We start from the raw sequence: 16,399 nt of genomic DNA on the forward strand, positions 1-16,399 counted from the left end.
TAAAAACTAAAAGAGAGAGCCCTCTCTGATTGCAGGTCGGCTAGAACCTGTAATCCAAAGCTTGGTTAGTGGTTACCCCGGCCGTATTCCCTCAGGAGTCAAAGGGAACAACCTGGGAGTTAACATAAATGGCGACTCCACTGGGGAACTCAATAAACTTTATAACCCCCTGTCTGATTCTTAATACTGTAGATAAAGCCTGAGTGACAGCCAGACAGCCTAGAAACTGCCTCTGCATTGCATTTGCAGGAGTACATAAAAGTTGCCTCAGTCAATCTTTATTCAGTCTTAAGTTCCATACAGATGTGCTATGCCCGATCAGTCCTTGTCAAATATTACTATCTCTAAGAAAACTCTCCTAAAGAAAATCACAGAAACTGGCTCCTATGAAGAAAACCCGATACACTAGGTCAAACCCAGACCCTGATCCATCACCTGAATTTCAGAATCCAAACTTGATTTCAAGAATCCTCAAGAGACACAAATCAGAAGGGACTCTTTCAGATTCAAGTTCTGAAATAGGTATCCAAACTAACATTCCAACCCCTGTTAAGGCTTCTCTACATCCTCATACAACTGGTCCACAATCCACTAGCTCTTCATCCACTTCACAAGGCATTCTTCCAACTCCTCCATCAACTACACATACCCCTGTCATTGCCTTTCCTACACTCGTCCCATTCATCCCTGTTATCCCTATTGTCCCCCCAAACATGGCTAATAGATATGCTCCACTGCAGTTACCTACAAACCAAGGTCCTATGCCCCAAGACTACCAAAGCAAGATTTCATATTTTGATGGTACTGGCTCTTATCCATCCCTTCAACATACCAAGAAAATGCAGGACTACTTTGAAAATTATGCGATAGATGATGATGGGGTTAGGGTGAAAATTTTTGTGCAGAGCCTGACAGGTGATGTAAGAACATGGTTTAGAGGACTCCCAGTAAATTCCATAGGTGACCCTGAAGCCCTGTATCAAACCTTTATTAACAGATGGGAGAAGAAAAAGGATCCACTTCATATTTTATCTGAATACAATACCATCAAAAGAGGTCCCCAAGAAACTGTCTTGGATTATTGTGCTCGGTTCAACAATGTTTACAATGCCATTCCCCAAAATCTCAGACCCCCACCTGACCTAGCTTTATACACCTTTCTTGATGGGTTTGATTCGGATATGGCATACCAATTAAGAGAAAGAGCTCCTCGAACTCTAGCTGAAATGCAAGACATAGCAGTAAGTGTAGAAGCCAACTTGATAGCTAGGAGAAATAGGACCAAAACTGAAAGAAAGACTACCTTCAAAGAAGAGCCCTCAGGCTTGGATCATAAATTGGATGCAATAATCACGGGCATGCATAGGTTAGGTGACAGAGTAGAATCAGTTGAGAGGAAGTCATCATGGGAAGTACCACAGAATAATCCTATCAGGAATCCCAATTTTAGAAGAAATCAAAATCCTAATGTTGGTAGAGCAAGCCCTGAACCAGAAATTAGACCACCATTCCAGGAAAACTATGCTGAAACATCTACTTCTAATGAGCAGATAGATGATACCCACATCAATTTGATGGGCCTTGACAATAATCAGAAAATCTTTCTGAGTCAAGAAGATCATGAAAATGAAGACATCAAGCAGTCCCAAACCAAGTTAGGTGAGTCATTTGACTTTAAACAAGGCTATGACACAGCTGTTTATGAAGTTCATAAGCAATACAAGCTAAGGAGCAGAACTATAAATGTGACATAGCCTGAGAAAACAAAGGACACTCCACTGCCTAAGAAAACTATTGTCACAGAGCCAATTGACAAAACTGATTCAATTACAAATGAAGTAACAGTTGAAGAAATAACTGAAGTATCTCCCTCAAATCAACAACCAATGGCTACATCACCCTTGCAACATAATCCAAGCAACACTCTTCAAAAGGTAAACAAAAAGGACAAGCCTCAAGATCAGAGTGAGAGTCAAGAAGAAAACTTAATTAACAAAGAAAAGGTTGTTAAGCAAGACACCAAGACCCAATCTGAAAGACCTTTTGATCTAGAAGCTGAGATTGGAAAATTGAAGATAGTTGTTCCTCTTTCAGAGCTAGCTAAGCATGACATTTACAAACAAAAAATCAAGAAATCCCTTCAACTTACTCATAATAAAGATGATGTCAATGTGTTGGATGACACCCCAGAATTACTTTTCGGTCTAGAGGTTGATGGGAAGACAGCAGTGGCTGGAATTTTACCTTTTTATGTCAGCTTGCATGTTCATGATAGGATACTACACAATGCAATGTTTGACTCAGGCGCCTCTCATAACCTGATGCCAAAATCAGTCATGGAAAGGTTAAATCTAGATATTACAAGACCATATAAGGACCTATTTTCATTTGACTCTAGCCAAGTTAAGTGTTTAGGCCTCATAAAGGATCTATGTGTGTCACTTGTCCAATACCCAAATAAGACAATCTTGATGGATGTTGTAGTTGTTGATATCCCACCCAAGTATGGAATGTTGTTATCAAGATCATGGGGGGCTAAACTCCAAGGTTCCCTGCAATTAGACATGTCATATGCCACAATTTCTGTCTTTGGACAACCCAAGAGGCTGTACAGAGAGTCACTCATGAAATACATGGTGAGTAGTGAACAAAAACCTCAAAATTTCCCTATTTATGCAGTCCATTCAGATATGGACTCCTTTATTCTGTTCAATAATGATGTAAGTCCAATAGGTGATAACAAACCTATCATGCTTGAACAAGATCTACACATCAGCGAGTAATCAAGTTCCCAAGAAATCAAGATTGAGAAGCCAATTGATGAGGCAATTCCAAAGGACAAGCCAGATAGTAAACAAGAACTCCAACTTATAATTCCAAGTCATGATCAAGATGTGGGGAACCCCCCAAATCAAGAGATTCTATGGTTCGTTGAGTTTGATGGATCAGTCAACAAATTAGGGGCAAGAGCTGGGGTGTGGATTCACAACAAACAAAGCAGTCTGTAGAGCTGTAACAAGGGTCTTTTTCACCTCTAGTTATCTCACATTACAAGTCAATCCGAGAGCGTTTTGTTATTGTAAAGGGTATCTCAATTTGAGGCTATTTGTCAGAGTAATGCTTAGTAGTATAGGTCTAAGAAATACAAGAGTAAACGGATGCTAAGCTATGGCTAAATTACTTTTGCATAAAGAAATCACATGCGGCAACTTTATCAGTCAAGGGTACGGAAATAGTAACCCATCCCTCTAGAAACTGATGAAGGAAAAGGAATTAGAGTATGGATCATGGATCTGGGAGCATAATAGCGTCTGTTGTGTCTCACGACAGCCTTGATCCTCCTCCCACACCAAACCAATGAATGCAAGTAAAAAAAGGAACAGCAAGAAAACAGAATGGAACGGCAATTCAGAAATGGAACAGCAGTAAAAGGAACGGCAGTAAAGAAACTAAATCTCACGAGTTCAACACTCTCAATTCTTGGCATCAACTTACATACAAAGAAAGAGCAATCTTTTGTACAAGTAGACAGCTTAATCAAATGGAACAGCAAACCACCATAAACAGGAAACGTCAATCATATGTACACATAATCTGAAATGATCACCAGTATTCCACACACAACGTTAATTCCATCTTCTTATGATCGTCACTCCAACCATATGTAGCTAAAACATTCCACTTATAAATTCTGTAACAGAAGTGAACAACTCAGAACAATGTTATGTGATCAATTCTGGAAATATGATGTAAACTTGTTACAAAGATTTACAAAAGGAAAACTACTGATGAACGAGTATGGAACAACATGTAAGTATATCAGATTATTAAGAACAATAAACAAACCACACAAAGCCAAACTGTAATGATACAATCAGCCAGTGTCCGTTGGAGCCGGGCCCTTAGCTTCCAATGGCACACCGCCGTAACTTACTTCAGATGCAGGGAGAAAGTAACACCAAATATATTATATTAACGCATCAATGATAGTACAGCAAAACTAAGTCTCAAAGAGACTCGATAGTCTGAGTTTAACCAACTGTGAAGTCTGTAAACAGAAAGTAAAGATACAAGATAATCAAAAAGTCCCTGACGTCTTCGATGCTGCCCCTTTTTATACAAGTAATGGCAGAGTTAACTAAACAACAAAATAATTGAAAGTAACGATCCCTCAGGATCAAAGATCCTGAGGGATCTGTTAAACTGTTAACTCCTCTCTTTTCTCTGCCTAGCCTTCCGAACTGACAGTCCTTCATCTCGTCCCAGATTGATCTGCCTTGATTTACTCGCCCTGGTCTGGATTTTATTTGGTTTTGGAGGGACAGCCGTTATCTCCTCATGGAACTCTCGTTTTTCACCGCGCCTTCCTACTTTTGTCTTTTCCTGCATAGAGAAGATAACTATTAGTGATTGGGTCATTCGTGCTCATTCTCATTACATTCTCCTTATTTTATAACAAATAAAAGGTTACAACTATTGCTTGAAACACCACTAAGTTATTCGTTAAAACATACCTTTCCAATGCTCTACACACCCCCCGGCTTACTCTGTTTCATGGCCTCATGAAAACGTTATAATTAACATGGAGAGCGGTAAGAGAATAGGCGGGAGAGGGCACCTCGTGAGGAGGTCTGCAACCATGGTGAGCAACCAGATTATCAAAGAATTGATTCAATTGATCTGCAGGCATATTATACAAGGCCTGGTACCCAGGTGCAGGGTGCCAAATAATTGGGCTACGGAACCGGTATCCTAACCAAGACGGCCCAGCTTGCAGAATGCGCTGGCCATAAAGGCTCAACCGTTCAGCAGCCAGCTCAAAATTCTCGTATTTGAATGGCTCCCTGAGCTGGATGCTTGGGGTAGAAATCCGATAGCGGAATTTGGCAGCATCCAGGGCAGAATCCTTAATAGCCAGAAAGTATTCCAAGCTATTTCGGATCAAATCCTCATGCATGGGTCCTAGCAGTTCTATGACGCCCGGGGTTCTCATAAGGCTTTTGTGTGATTGCCATAGGTGAACTGGGTCTCTAGGCTCAGCCCTGACCCATAGATCTAGGCTGTTCTCCTGCCTCTGAAAGGCATTGTAAGCCCTGAGCCACTTTAACTGATTGACCCCAAATGAAACAAAGGCTTGTAGCTGTATATCTCCCACGAAAGGGCCAGGGTTTAAATCAGTTTCCTGCTCAAGCACCGTATTGTGCAAATAGAATTCACATAGTAACCGTTGGACCTTAACCCCATAATGTTTGCAACAATCAATAAAATCATTAACAGTATTAATCTGAATAGGGGCACCTGCCCTGACAGCTTTTATTTTCAATCTTAAGTATCTTTCAAGGAGAAATAAAGCATAATTCTTTGCAGGGGCCCTGCAAGTCAAAACATCATTATACAGCGAACATACAGTGTCCAATTGTTTAATAACAGCATCTAGTCGACGTGTTACCTTGGCAACCTTTTCCTGTTCCTTCTGCCATCCTTCAAAGGCCTGACTCTCTGATTGACTCATGTTCCGCAGTTGCTGCTGCAGTTCTTCATGTTTTTCCCGAGGGATCATTTGTTCCTTTAATTGCTCAGCTTCCTGCTGCAACTCCTCGTATTTTTCCTGAGGGATCATTTGTTCCCTTAGCTGGTCAGCCTCCTGTCGGGCTTGCTTCATCTCATGGTGCAAGGCCTTGGTTTTTGGATCCTTTTTCCATGATTTCTCAGAGGTAGGGAGTTTTACCTGGACCTTCACGTTTCGCTGCCTGGAATTCGTATCCCGAATTATCCCTAAAGGTGGTGCCTCAGTTTGGACTGCTTTGTTTTCCCTTTCTTTCTTAACATGAATAAAGGGGTAGGATGGCCCCTATGTAAATGGAATGTCGTCTTGCGGCTCGGTTTTGATTGGAACGGCAGTTGGTCCCAATGGGCTATTTGGAACAGCAGTCTGTTCCTCAGCGTCAATAGGAACGGCATTCTGATGTTCCATATCAGATGGAACGACATTTTGTTCCTCAGTGCTGGTTGGAACAGTCGTAGGTCTATCAGCGGAGTATTGACCTACGAGACGCCTATAAGCCCCTTGCCTTCTCATCTGACAGGACCCTGCTGCATTTGTCCTTCTTTTTCTCCTTATGGTCCTTCTTATTCTCAGACTGGCTTTCAAACTTCGAATTTTCTGCCGAAGCTGGGCTATAATATTCAGCAGTCTCTGCTGTTTCTTTCTCAATTTCTTAATTTCTCTTGCCTCGGCAGTGGGCGCATGAGTGGCCCTCAGTTCTGCTCCTCTTTCATCGAGGGTTTCTTCTGGCATTCTGGGAACGAACTGTTCCCGACAAGCATTTTCATTCTCCACGTCATCAGCAGGTGGGTTTTCTTCTGGTGTCTTGGGAACGGATTGTTCCCGGTTGGTATTTACATTTTCTTTGTCAACAACAGGGAGGTTTTCTCCTCCTGCCATTTCTTCATGCAATTCTTCATGCGTCTCTTCCCCAGAGGGTCCTTCAGGAGGGTCTGCTGGACTGGAAGGTGAAGCATAATCTCCCAGGCTGGCCAAGATGGTGGCCAGCTCTTCTTCCTCCACGGGGACCTGTGGAGGGCTGTCCCCCAATTGTTCCATCTCCTCCTCCTGAATTGGCTGCTCAGTGGCTGCCTCCAGATAGTCGGCCTCGGCCTCAGAGTCAGAATGTTCATTTCCTTCCTCGGCTTCTGCTTCGTTCTCAATTTGTTCCACATTTTCCCTCAAGGGTTCCTGTTCTGGCACTGGTGGCTCATCTGTTATTTCGATCGGCTGGTCAATGCTTAGCTGGATTTTCTCCAGCCTGCCTTTTATTCTTGCCAACCGAGCTGACTTCCTAGGCCTCTCGGGCTGTTCAGGTGTGCTGGCCACCTGTTCTTCCACCACCACCTTTCTGCGTTTTTCAGATTGTTCTGGCGTGCCAGAGGAATGCCTACGTTTCGAGGCAGCACGCTCTTCTGTGGCCAGTTCCTTATGTTTTTCTGCATGTCCAGATGCTCTAGAGGAACGTTTTCGTTTTACTGACTCCGTGCGTTTCTTGGGTTGCTCGGGTGTATCCGAGGGATGCTTGGGTTTTGGTGATTCTCTGGGCTCCTTGGGTGCTTCAGAGGTACTAGCGGGATGCTTAGCCTTTGGGGATGGTGATGCCACTCCCCCTCCAATTGCTGTAATAAGCTCCCCCCAGCTACTCTGCTACTGAGTGAGACTATAGCTCACTATCAGGCGGATCAACCCATGGTGGCTAACCACTGCGTCTTCATGGTGTGCCTTTTTTAGGCTCCGAGAGGCATCATGCAGTAATGAATTTAACAATGCAGGGAGATTCACAGAACATTTTCCTTTTAACACAGCCAGGAGCTTAAGGTGACGCGGTCTTACCACATCTTTTCGCCCCTTGCAGGTGATGTAGCTCTGCACCACCTTTGCCAATTCGCTCCAGGGTTCTCCTAGCGTTGCCGGCAGCACTCCTTTTCCCTTCACTGTTAGATTCTGTCCTTCGTCTTGGAAAATTTCTATGATCTTTTGCAACCTCTCTTTCTTTATCGTCCATATTGGTCCTGAGGCTGGTAATCCTGTTACTTCCACGATTATTTCTTTCGTGACCATTATCTGCTTCCCACCCACTACGGAGTGTTCTTCCTGCAAATTCTACAGGAATTCCATGGCCACAGTTTCATTTGATTCACGCAGGCGGCTAAAATAAGTTAGCCACCCCGCCCTTTCTAGGATCTCCCGAGCAGCTTCGGAGACTACTAGCTCACTAGGCTCGCTTCTGATAGCCTTGCCTCCCATGGTTCTGTTTCGGGATCCTAGAAGGAACAACAATTACCTGTCGCAAAGAACGTAATCACAGTAAGAAAAAAAACACAGAGCATGCATGAAATTTGATTGTAAATAACAACTTTTTGCAAAAATAGCATTGTCATGCTGTTAACCCATACCGTACCTTCGTACCATATCATTTCCGAATGATGTGCTAACACGTGGCCGGCGGAGTAATGAGGTCACCTCCCCCCTCGCAATATGATAGGCTGTCCCAGCCGTCAAATGGAGGAGGAGCCGTCGTCCCGTCACCAAGTCATAAAGGAACAGCATATAGAGTTTTGCCATGTTTCAGATTAGACAAAGAAATACCGAGATCGAGGCAAAAGGTAGATCGCATTTTGCATAAGCCTGCGTGATGTGATGCAAAACAGGAGGATAGGACGTCTGGCACTCATATAAGGTCTGAGGTAGTCACAGTCAATACCTTTGCCATGATTGGTGGTGATAGATATTCATGCGACGTATCCATCAAAGTGTAAGATATAATTATTACGAGGATAGAAAGAAGTATTTGATATGATCCAAATTGGTGTATATATTACGACTCCGATACCATTAACAGAGATCTGCTGCCGACAGGTGTTCATAACCTTGGCAGAGTTGTTTATTTCACCCTGGAACCATGGTCCTTTGTGTATTTTTGAAGAGCAATTCTTGTCAAAATGCAGGCCATCATGCTGGCTTGGTAACCAGATAACCATGATGCCATTCACCAGAGAGGCGCGAAACGTGGGCAGGCCGGCTCGTAATGAGACCCCCTGTTCCAAGGTTTGTTTATGTAGTGAACCCGTTGGACCATATCCCTGGTGTGGTGGCCATGATGGGAATGCCACTTCGCTTCCAATCTTATGATCATAGTAGGCTGGTTCTTTAATGAAACCCCCTATCCTGCATTTGACAAATAATTTCTTTTTATTTTCCTTTCGCCTTTTTTTTTTTTTTTTTTTTGAAACAGACTTTGCTCTTGTGTAATTACACATAAGGGTGGTTCAGCCCTCCTTAAGAGTGGGAATGGCGGAAGAAGTCTTGTCATCCCAATAGGAAGATATAAATCTTCTGTTCTTATTTCCAAGTAATAATAGAGAAAATTGTAGGAACTCAACATGATGAAATTTTCCAACAAGGCAGAGGAGGTGAGATCATGACAGCAAAAATGATGAGTGTGTGGGTCCTTCCTTTGTTGTTGCATCAATACTAGGGCTGTTAAAGATAGCGATTTATGATATGCTGATCTCGATATATCCTGACTTTTATATTCATTGCATAAATGTATAGCTGCTACTTATGGCCTTGGAAAGAGGATGGACAACACATCCTTTATATGAAAGGGACAAGAGCATACTACTCCTTTTTGAAAGGGAGGGTGAGGAGGAGTTCATCTGATGCATTGCCTTAAAAAAAAAGGGCAGCAAAAGCACACAAATGTTGTTTCCTTTGAAAAAGGAACAGCCAAAAATACTCAAGTGCTGTTCCTTTTGAAAAGGAACAGCAAAAACACACAAGTGCTGTTCCTTTTGAAAAGGAACAGCAAAAACCCAAAAGTGCTATTCCTTTTGAAAAGGAACAGCAAAACACACAAGTGTTGTTCCTTTTGAAAAGGAACAGCAAAAACACACAAGTGTTGTTCCTTTTGAAAAGGAACATCAAAAACACACAAGTGCTGTTCCTTTTGAAAAGGAACAGCAAAAACCCACAAGTGTTGTTCCTTTTGAAAAGGAACAGCAAAAACCCACAAGTGCTGTTCCTTTTGAAAAGGAACAGCAAAAACCCAAAAGTGTTGTTCCTTTTGAAAAGGAACAGCAAAAACACACAAGTGTTGTTCCTTTTGAAAAGGAACAGCAAAAACACACAAGTGCTGTTCCTTTTGAAAAGGAACAACAAAAACACTCAAGTGTTGTTCCTTTTGAAAAGGAACAACACGCACAAATACTAAAAACATATATACAAAATTTACAATCTTATATACAAGATGTGGTAATAAAAGATGAATTTCTTACTGATCTAATCTTCCTCACCCATAATCTCAATGTTAAGATCTTGGCGTAGCTGCTGACAAAAAGATTCCCGAGTGAGCGGTTTGCGATACAGACGAACTCGGTGGTCGTTTACCTTAAATGTATATCCAGACCCATCGATTGTGATCAGAGTAAGGGTCCCATTGTCATGGACTTTTTGAATCTCGTATGGTCCCAACCAACGAGTCTGAAGCTTCCCCGGGAAATCCTGAAATCTAGAATCATATAACAGAGCCCAGTCTCCTTCATGAAATATCTTGTTTTTAATAAGCGCATCATGCCATTTGGCTTGCTGCTGTTGAATGAGTGCTGTATTCTGTAATGCAGAGAGCCTTATTTCATCTAATTCATTAATTTGCTGTAATCGATTTTTCTGTGCTTCACTTAAATCCAATCCGACTTCTTGGGTCATTCGCAGCGTTTGGATCTCGAATTCTATAGGAAAAATGGGCTGCTTTCCAAACACTAAGTGATATGGTGAATAGCCGGTGGTGCTTCTCCATGTGGTTCGATAAGCCCACAGTGCCTCGGGTAGTCGGGCGGCCCAATCACGCCGATGTGAGGCAACGGTTTTTGTCAAAATAGACTCTATTACCTTATTGCTGCTCTCCACTTGCCCATTTGCCTGAGGATGGTATGGGGTAGTAATTTTATGCTGGACACGATAGTTATTGAGTGTTGCAGCTAATTTATGCCCCACAAATTGTGGTCCTCCGTCTGTAATTACTTCCCTCGGAAGACCATAACGTACAAACAAATGGAACAAGAACTGTATTACCGAATCTTTTGTAGCTCTAGGCAATGCCTCCGCTTCAACCCATTTGGTAACATATTCAGTTGCCACAAAAATGTAGGTTCTTTGGTTTGATGGCGGGCTGATGGGTCCGACGAAGTCCAGAGCCCAGCGTTCGAAAGGTTCGATCACTAATTGAGGCCGCAAAGTCATTTCGTCGGCTGGACCAGGTCGTCCTGCACGCTGACAGCTATCACAGGCCTGGACAAATTTTTTCGCATCCTTGAAAATTGTAGGCCAGTAATATCCCGTTTGTAATACTTTATGTGCTGTTCTTCGTTCAGCAAAATGTCCTCCACATGGCCCGTCGTGGCAGGCTTTCAAGATATCAAAGATTTCGTCCTCTCGAATACATCTTCTGATTTCCATATCTGCTCCTGTGTGAAACAAATAGCCCCCAACCCACGAAAATCGATTGCTTTTCTGAACAATCTGCTTCTGTTCATTGGGGGTTAAATGTTTTGGAAGCTTACCTACTACAAGATAGTTAGCAACATCAGCGTACCAGGGAGTCTGAACAGCGACAGCAAATAAGTGTTCGTCTGGAAATTGGTCCCCGACTGTTGCTGCTTCAACTGATTTTGGTATTCGTGAGAGGAAATCAGCTACAGGGTTCTCCTTCCCCGGTCGATCTCTGATTGTAATATCAAACTCCTGCAACAGGATCAACCACCTGGTTATTCTTCCATTTGTAACAGGCTTATTTGCTAAATACTTAATAGCAGAATGGTCTGTATACAAAATAACGGGATAGCCTGTAATATAGTGTCTAAATTTATTAACAGCGTGTATCACAGCTAAAAATTCTTTTTCGGTGACAGTGTAATTTAATTCAGCCGGAGCCAAATTTTTGTTGATGTAATAGATGGCGTATGGTCTTTTATCCTCTTCTTGGCCCAGAACTGCACCGATTGCTGTGTCTGAGGCGTCAGTTGAAATTTGGAATGGTAAATTCCAATTAGGTCCTCGGAGAACTGGAGCTGTAGATACCAGCTTCTTTAATTCTTTGAAGGCTCGATCACATTTCTCTGTCCATAAGAAGTCAAAATTTCCAGTTAATGCATGTAAAGGTGCGGCAATATGTGAATAATGTTGTATGAATCGTCTATAATACCCAGAAAAACCAAGAAAACTGCGTACCTCTGTTTGATTAGTGGGGGTCGGAATAAGCAAAAGTATTTGAATTTTAGCCGGGTCTACCAGAATACCAGCTGCTGAAATATAGTGTCCCAGAATGAGTCCTTCGGTCATCATCATGTAACACTTTTCGTGACTCAAGCAAAGTCTGGTAGCGATGCAGCGCTGTAGGACTTTTTTGAGAGTATCTAGAGCTGGATCAAAGTCATCTCCATATGGTGTGAAGTCATCCATGTAGACTTCCAATCCATCATTAATTAAATCTGCAAAGATGCTAAGAACAGCCCTTTGGAATGTGGCTGGAGCATTACATAAACCAAAAGGTAAGACTCGATAAGCGAACGTTCCCCAGGGACAAGTAAAGGTAGTCTTATCCTGGTCTTCAGGGGCAATCTGAATCTGATTGTATCCGCTGAAGCCATCCAAGAAAGAAAAGAATTTCTTGCCTACTAAGGTGTCCAGTACCTGATCTATGAATGGAAGAGGGAAGTGCTCTTTTTGTGTGGCTTTGTTTAATTCTCTATAATCCACACAGATCCTCCATTTCCCGTTCTTTTTAGGTACTACCACAAGTGGAGAGACCCATTTGCTGTCAGAAATAGGATAAATAAAATCAACATCTAAAAGTTTCTGAATCTCAGCTTTTACAACATCTTTTAAATGGGGGTTGAGTCTTCTTTGCGGTTGACGAACAGGTCTTGCATCTTTTTCGATATAAATATGATGTGTGCATAGCTGGGGATCAATCCCTTTCATATCGGGATAGTCCCATGCAAATGCCTCCTGATACTTTCATAACAGCTGGATGAGTTTTGTCTCTTGATCTGGTGTCAGATTAGCGTTAATATTTAAAGTTTTCCCCGGTTCAATTTGCACTACTTTGCTATTAGCGACAGAAGTCACAGGTATAATTTGGTCATGTTCGTCTTTCAGAGGATCCTCCTCTAATTCGTTATCAAATGCCGCTTTTATCATAAAACATTGTGTATACGATGTGGATTCTGTTTGATTAATGAATTTATTGATGGCATCGTCTTCCGTTTGATCTTTGAAATCTAGCGCTTCCTGGACTGTTAATGGGGGTCTAATATTGTCAGTGATATATGAGGCAGGGCGCAGGTTGGTTCTCATCATCGTGATGCTTGGCTGCGCTGGAGGGTACAAGATTAAATTTTTGATATCCGGCCCTCTGGTTATGGTCATGTTTCCCTGCCGGCAACCAATGTAGGCGTCAGCAGTAACGAGCCACGGTCTACCTAGAATTAGCGGATGTCCATCTAGTTGGGTTTTCGGATTAATTATCAGGAAATCGGTCAGGTATTCCCAGGAATCCACTGAAACCATGACATCATACAAGGTGCCTTCTGGTCTGATTACTGATCGGTCAGCTAGTTCTAACAAAGTGGAAGTAGGTTCTACCGATGTAATTCCGAGCTTCTGGCAAGTCGATGTTGTCAGGATGTTAATTGCAGCCCCTAGATCAACTAAGACGTTGGTCAAGGTCTGCCCATAGATTTGAACAGTGACAATTGGGTTTCCAGGGTCCTCGTATTTAACTGGTGTTTCTTTTCCTGATAGGAGGTCGGATAAGGTGCCGACTACCTGGACTCTTGGGTTAGAGGTTACATTTCTTTTTTATTTTCTGCTACACAGGTCTTTTATGGTTTTTGCATATATGGGGATATCCTGTATAGCTTGAAGGAATGGAATTCTTATATACAAGTTTTGTAGTTCTCCCAGAATATCAAAATCTGGATATTGTGTTGGTCGTGGAATGGCCAATCGTTCTGGGAAAGGTGGAGGAGATGTAATTACTTGTTGATGAGCCTGGTCTTTATTTACATCTTCCTGTTGTGACGGCTGTTCTATAGGTAACTGATCTTCAATGTGAGTTGTTCTATGTCCCTCAGTTTCTGTTATTCGCCCAGATCTTAACTGAAGATCATTGCACTCCCGCAGATCAGATTCAATCTCTGAGGATTCTATAATTTGAAGAGATTGAACTGGTCTATTATTTGGATTGGGGTTGGGTTGGGCTGGGAGCTGTGGTCTCAGATTAGGCTGGGGATTTTGTTGTAAGGTTGGCAGAGTTGGTTGAGGGAGTGGAATTGATCCTACTCGCTGATATGTCGATTTTGGCCAGCTTGTCTGCCAGGGTGAAGCTTGCGAAGTAGAAGGGGTCCACTGCGGAGGATATGAATTATTCTGCCAATATGGTGGGGGATAAGGGAAGTTTGGCCAACCAAATTGGGTCATCCAAGGATTCGGAGTAGGAAACATTTGAGGTGACCAATTCGAAAACGGGGGCTGAGACTGGTTTTGCCACATATTCTGTTGCTAAGCATTGAACTGCGGGGGTTGAAAAGAAGAGGAGGGGTCTGAAAACATACCAGATTGCCTAGGCTGCCATTGACGACGCTGGTTAATAAAATATGATGATTCTGGCTCCTCTTCTGCTTCTTTGTATACTGCCTTCAAACCAGGAAGTGAGGGGCAGCTTTCAGTCAGGTGGTCCTTGGTACAGATAGCACATATTTGGACTGTATCCAGCGGGCATTCCTTGTGGCTATGTTTCTTCCTGCATCGAGGGCAGAAAATCGCTAGATTCTGTTCCGCCTCTGTTTGCTTCTGTTTAGCCTGCACAATATCAAGCTGTGTAGTTAATGTCCCCAGGATATCAGTTTTAAAATTTTCTAGCAAATTTCCAAGTTCCACACGTGTTACTCCCTCTGTTGATGTTCTGTTATCTCTGGTAAAGCGATCATATTCTGCTGGTTTTATCCTCGTGCTGCCTCTTGAGCTCCTGATACACAGATCAATGATATCAGCAAAATTTTCCTGATAAATGTCTCCTTTCCCCATAATATTCAACGTTTCAATCCATTGTTCTTTCATACCTCTAATTAATGCGGTTTTCAACACGTTATCAGGCAGAGGTAACGATGCATAGGGAGATCTTTGCAAGTTATATTGGAAACGTTCCACATATTCTTCTAGAGTTTCGTTTGGTCTGGCTGACATTTGAAAAATTTCATCTTTTAGTTCTCTTGACCTACAATAATCCTGATATTTCTTTAAAAAGGCTTCTTTCATTTGATCCCAATTGTTAATAACCCCACCACCTAAGCCCATAAACCATCTTAAAGCAGCCCCTTTTAATGTGGAGGGGAACAATTTAAATTTCTGGGGATCGGTGGTGTAATCGTATCCTCTACATAATACATCAAATTCGAACAAGAATGCATCTGGATCTTCTGATGTAAGGCCATGAAATGTGGGGATATGCTGGAGAGGGATAGCTTTCATGGGCGCATTTGCTACAGAATCTACTATAGGATATTGCAATGTGGAGGTCTGGGTGTTTGGCTGATTCTGCGCCATGAGATCGAATATATGCCAGTAATCTTCAGGAATTTCCAAGAGAGTGTTCCTTGGTTGAGAAGGGGTAGTCTTAACAGGGATTGTTTTGACAACACTCCCTTTATCATGGATAATGATGGTCCCAACTGTCTGAGGTGAATGAATTCCTTCAACAAGGATTTTTGCAGCGCTTCCTTTATCCGGGCTATTTAAAGGCTGGTTTGGTTCAATAGGAGATCTAGGTTCCCCGATTTCCCCTGTTTCTCCTCCTCCTTCGCAAAAGTTACTAAGATTCCCTTCGTGCAATAGTCCAGGAGTCAAATTTTCAATTTCTTGACAGTCTTGCTCCTCTGTTTGACTGTGCACTTCAGCAAAGGCTTCAGATGGTGATCCCGAGGCTTGAAGGGAACTAGTAGGCTGTTTAGAATTGATTTTCCTATAACCTACTAATGGCTGAGATTCGTCTTTCTTATAGATTTCGTCTATGAAGGTCGTTCGTCCAAGGGTCACCGGCCCCTTGGCTTTGGATGGAGGCTTTTGATCTTTCTCTGGCTTTTTCTGCTTAGTCATGCACTCCAATTAAACTGCTAAATCCTATTTAACCAATCAATTCTGCTAGGAAAGCGGACGGTGGAGCAGGGCTTTTACATGCTCCGTACGCAGGTTCTTACCTTCCGTTTTTAAAATCCAACTCTCCCCTAGCAGATTTGTACACTACCCTGTTTAAAAGACAAATGGCTATACCCTTTCCCCGGCAACGGCGCCAAAATGTAGAGCTGTAACAAGGGTCTTTTTCACCTCTAGTTATCTCACATTACAAGTCAATCCGGGAGCGTTTTGTTATTGTAAAGGGTATCTCAATTTGAGGCTATTTGTCAAAGTAATGCTTAGTAGTATAGGTCTAAGAAATACAAGAGTAAACAGATGCTAAGCTATGGCTAAATTACTTTTGCATAAAGAAATCACACGCGGAAACTTTATCAGTCAAGGGTACGGAAATAGTAACCCATCCCTCTAGAAACTGATGAAGGAAAAGGAATTAGAGTATGGATCATGGATCTGGGAGCATAATAGCGTCTGCTGTGTCTCACGACAGCCTTGATCCTCCTCCCACACCAAACCAATGAATGCAAGTAAAAAAAGGAACAGCAAGAAAGCAGAATGGAACGGCAATTCAGAAATGGAACAGCAGAAAGGAATGGCAGTAAAGAAACTAAATTTCGCGAGTTCAACACTCTCAATTCTTGGCATCAACTTACATACAAA

The sequence above is a fragment of the Pinus tabuliformis genome, chromosome 3_1, assembly GCF_031772625.1.
Source record: "Pinus tabuliformis cultivar Carrire ecotype Pingquan chromosome 3_1, CPIR1, whole genome shotgun sequence".
Taxonomy (NCBI): Eukaryota; Viridiplantae; Streptophyta; class Pinopsida; order Pinales; family Pinaceae; genus Pinus; species Pinus tabuliformis.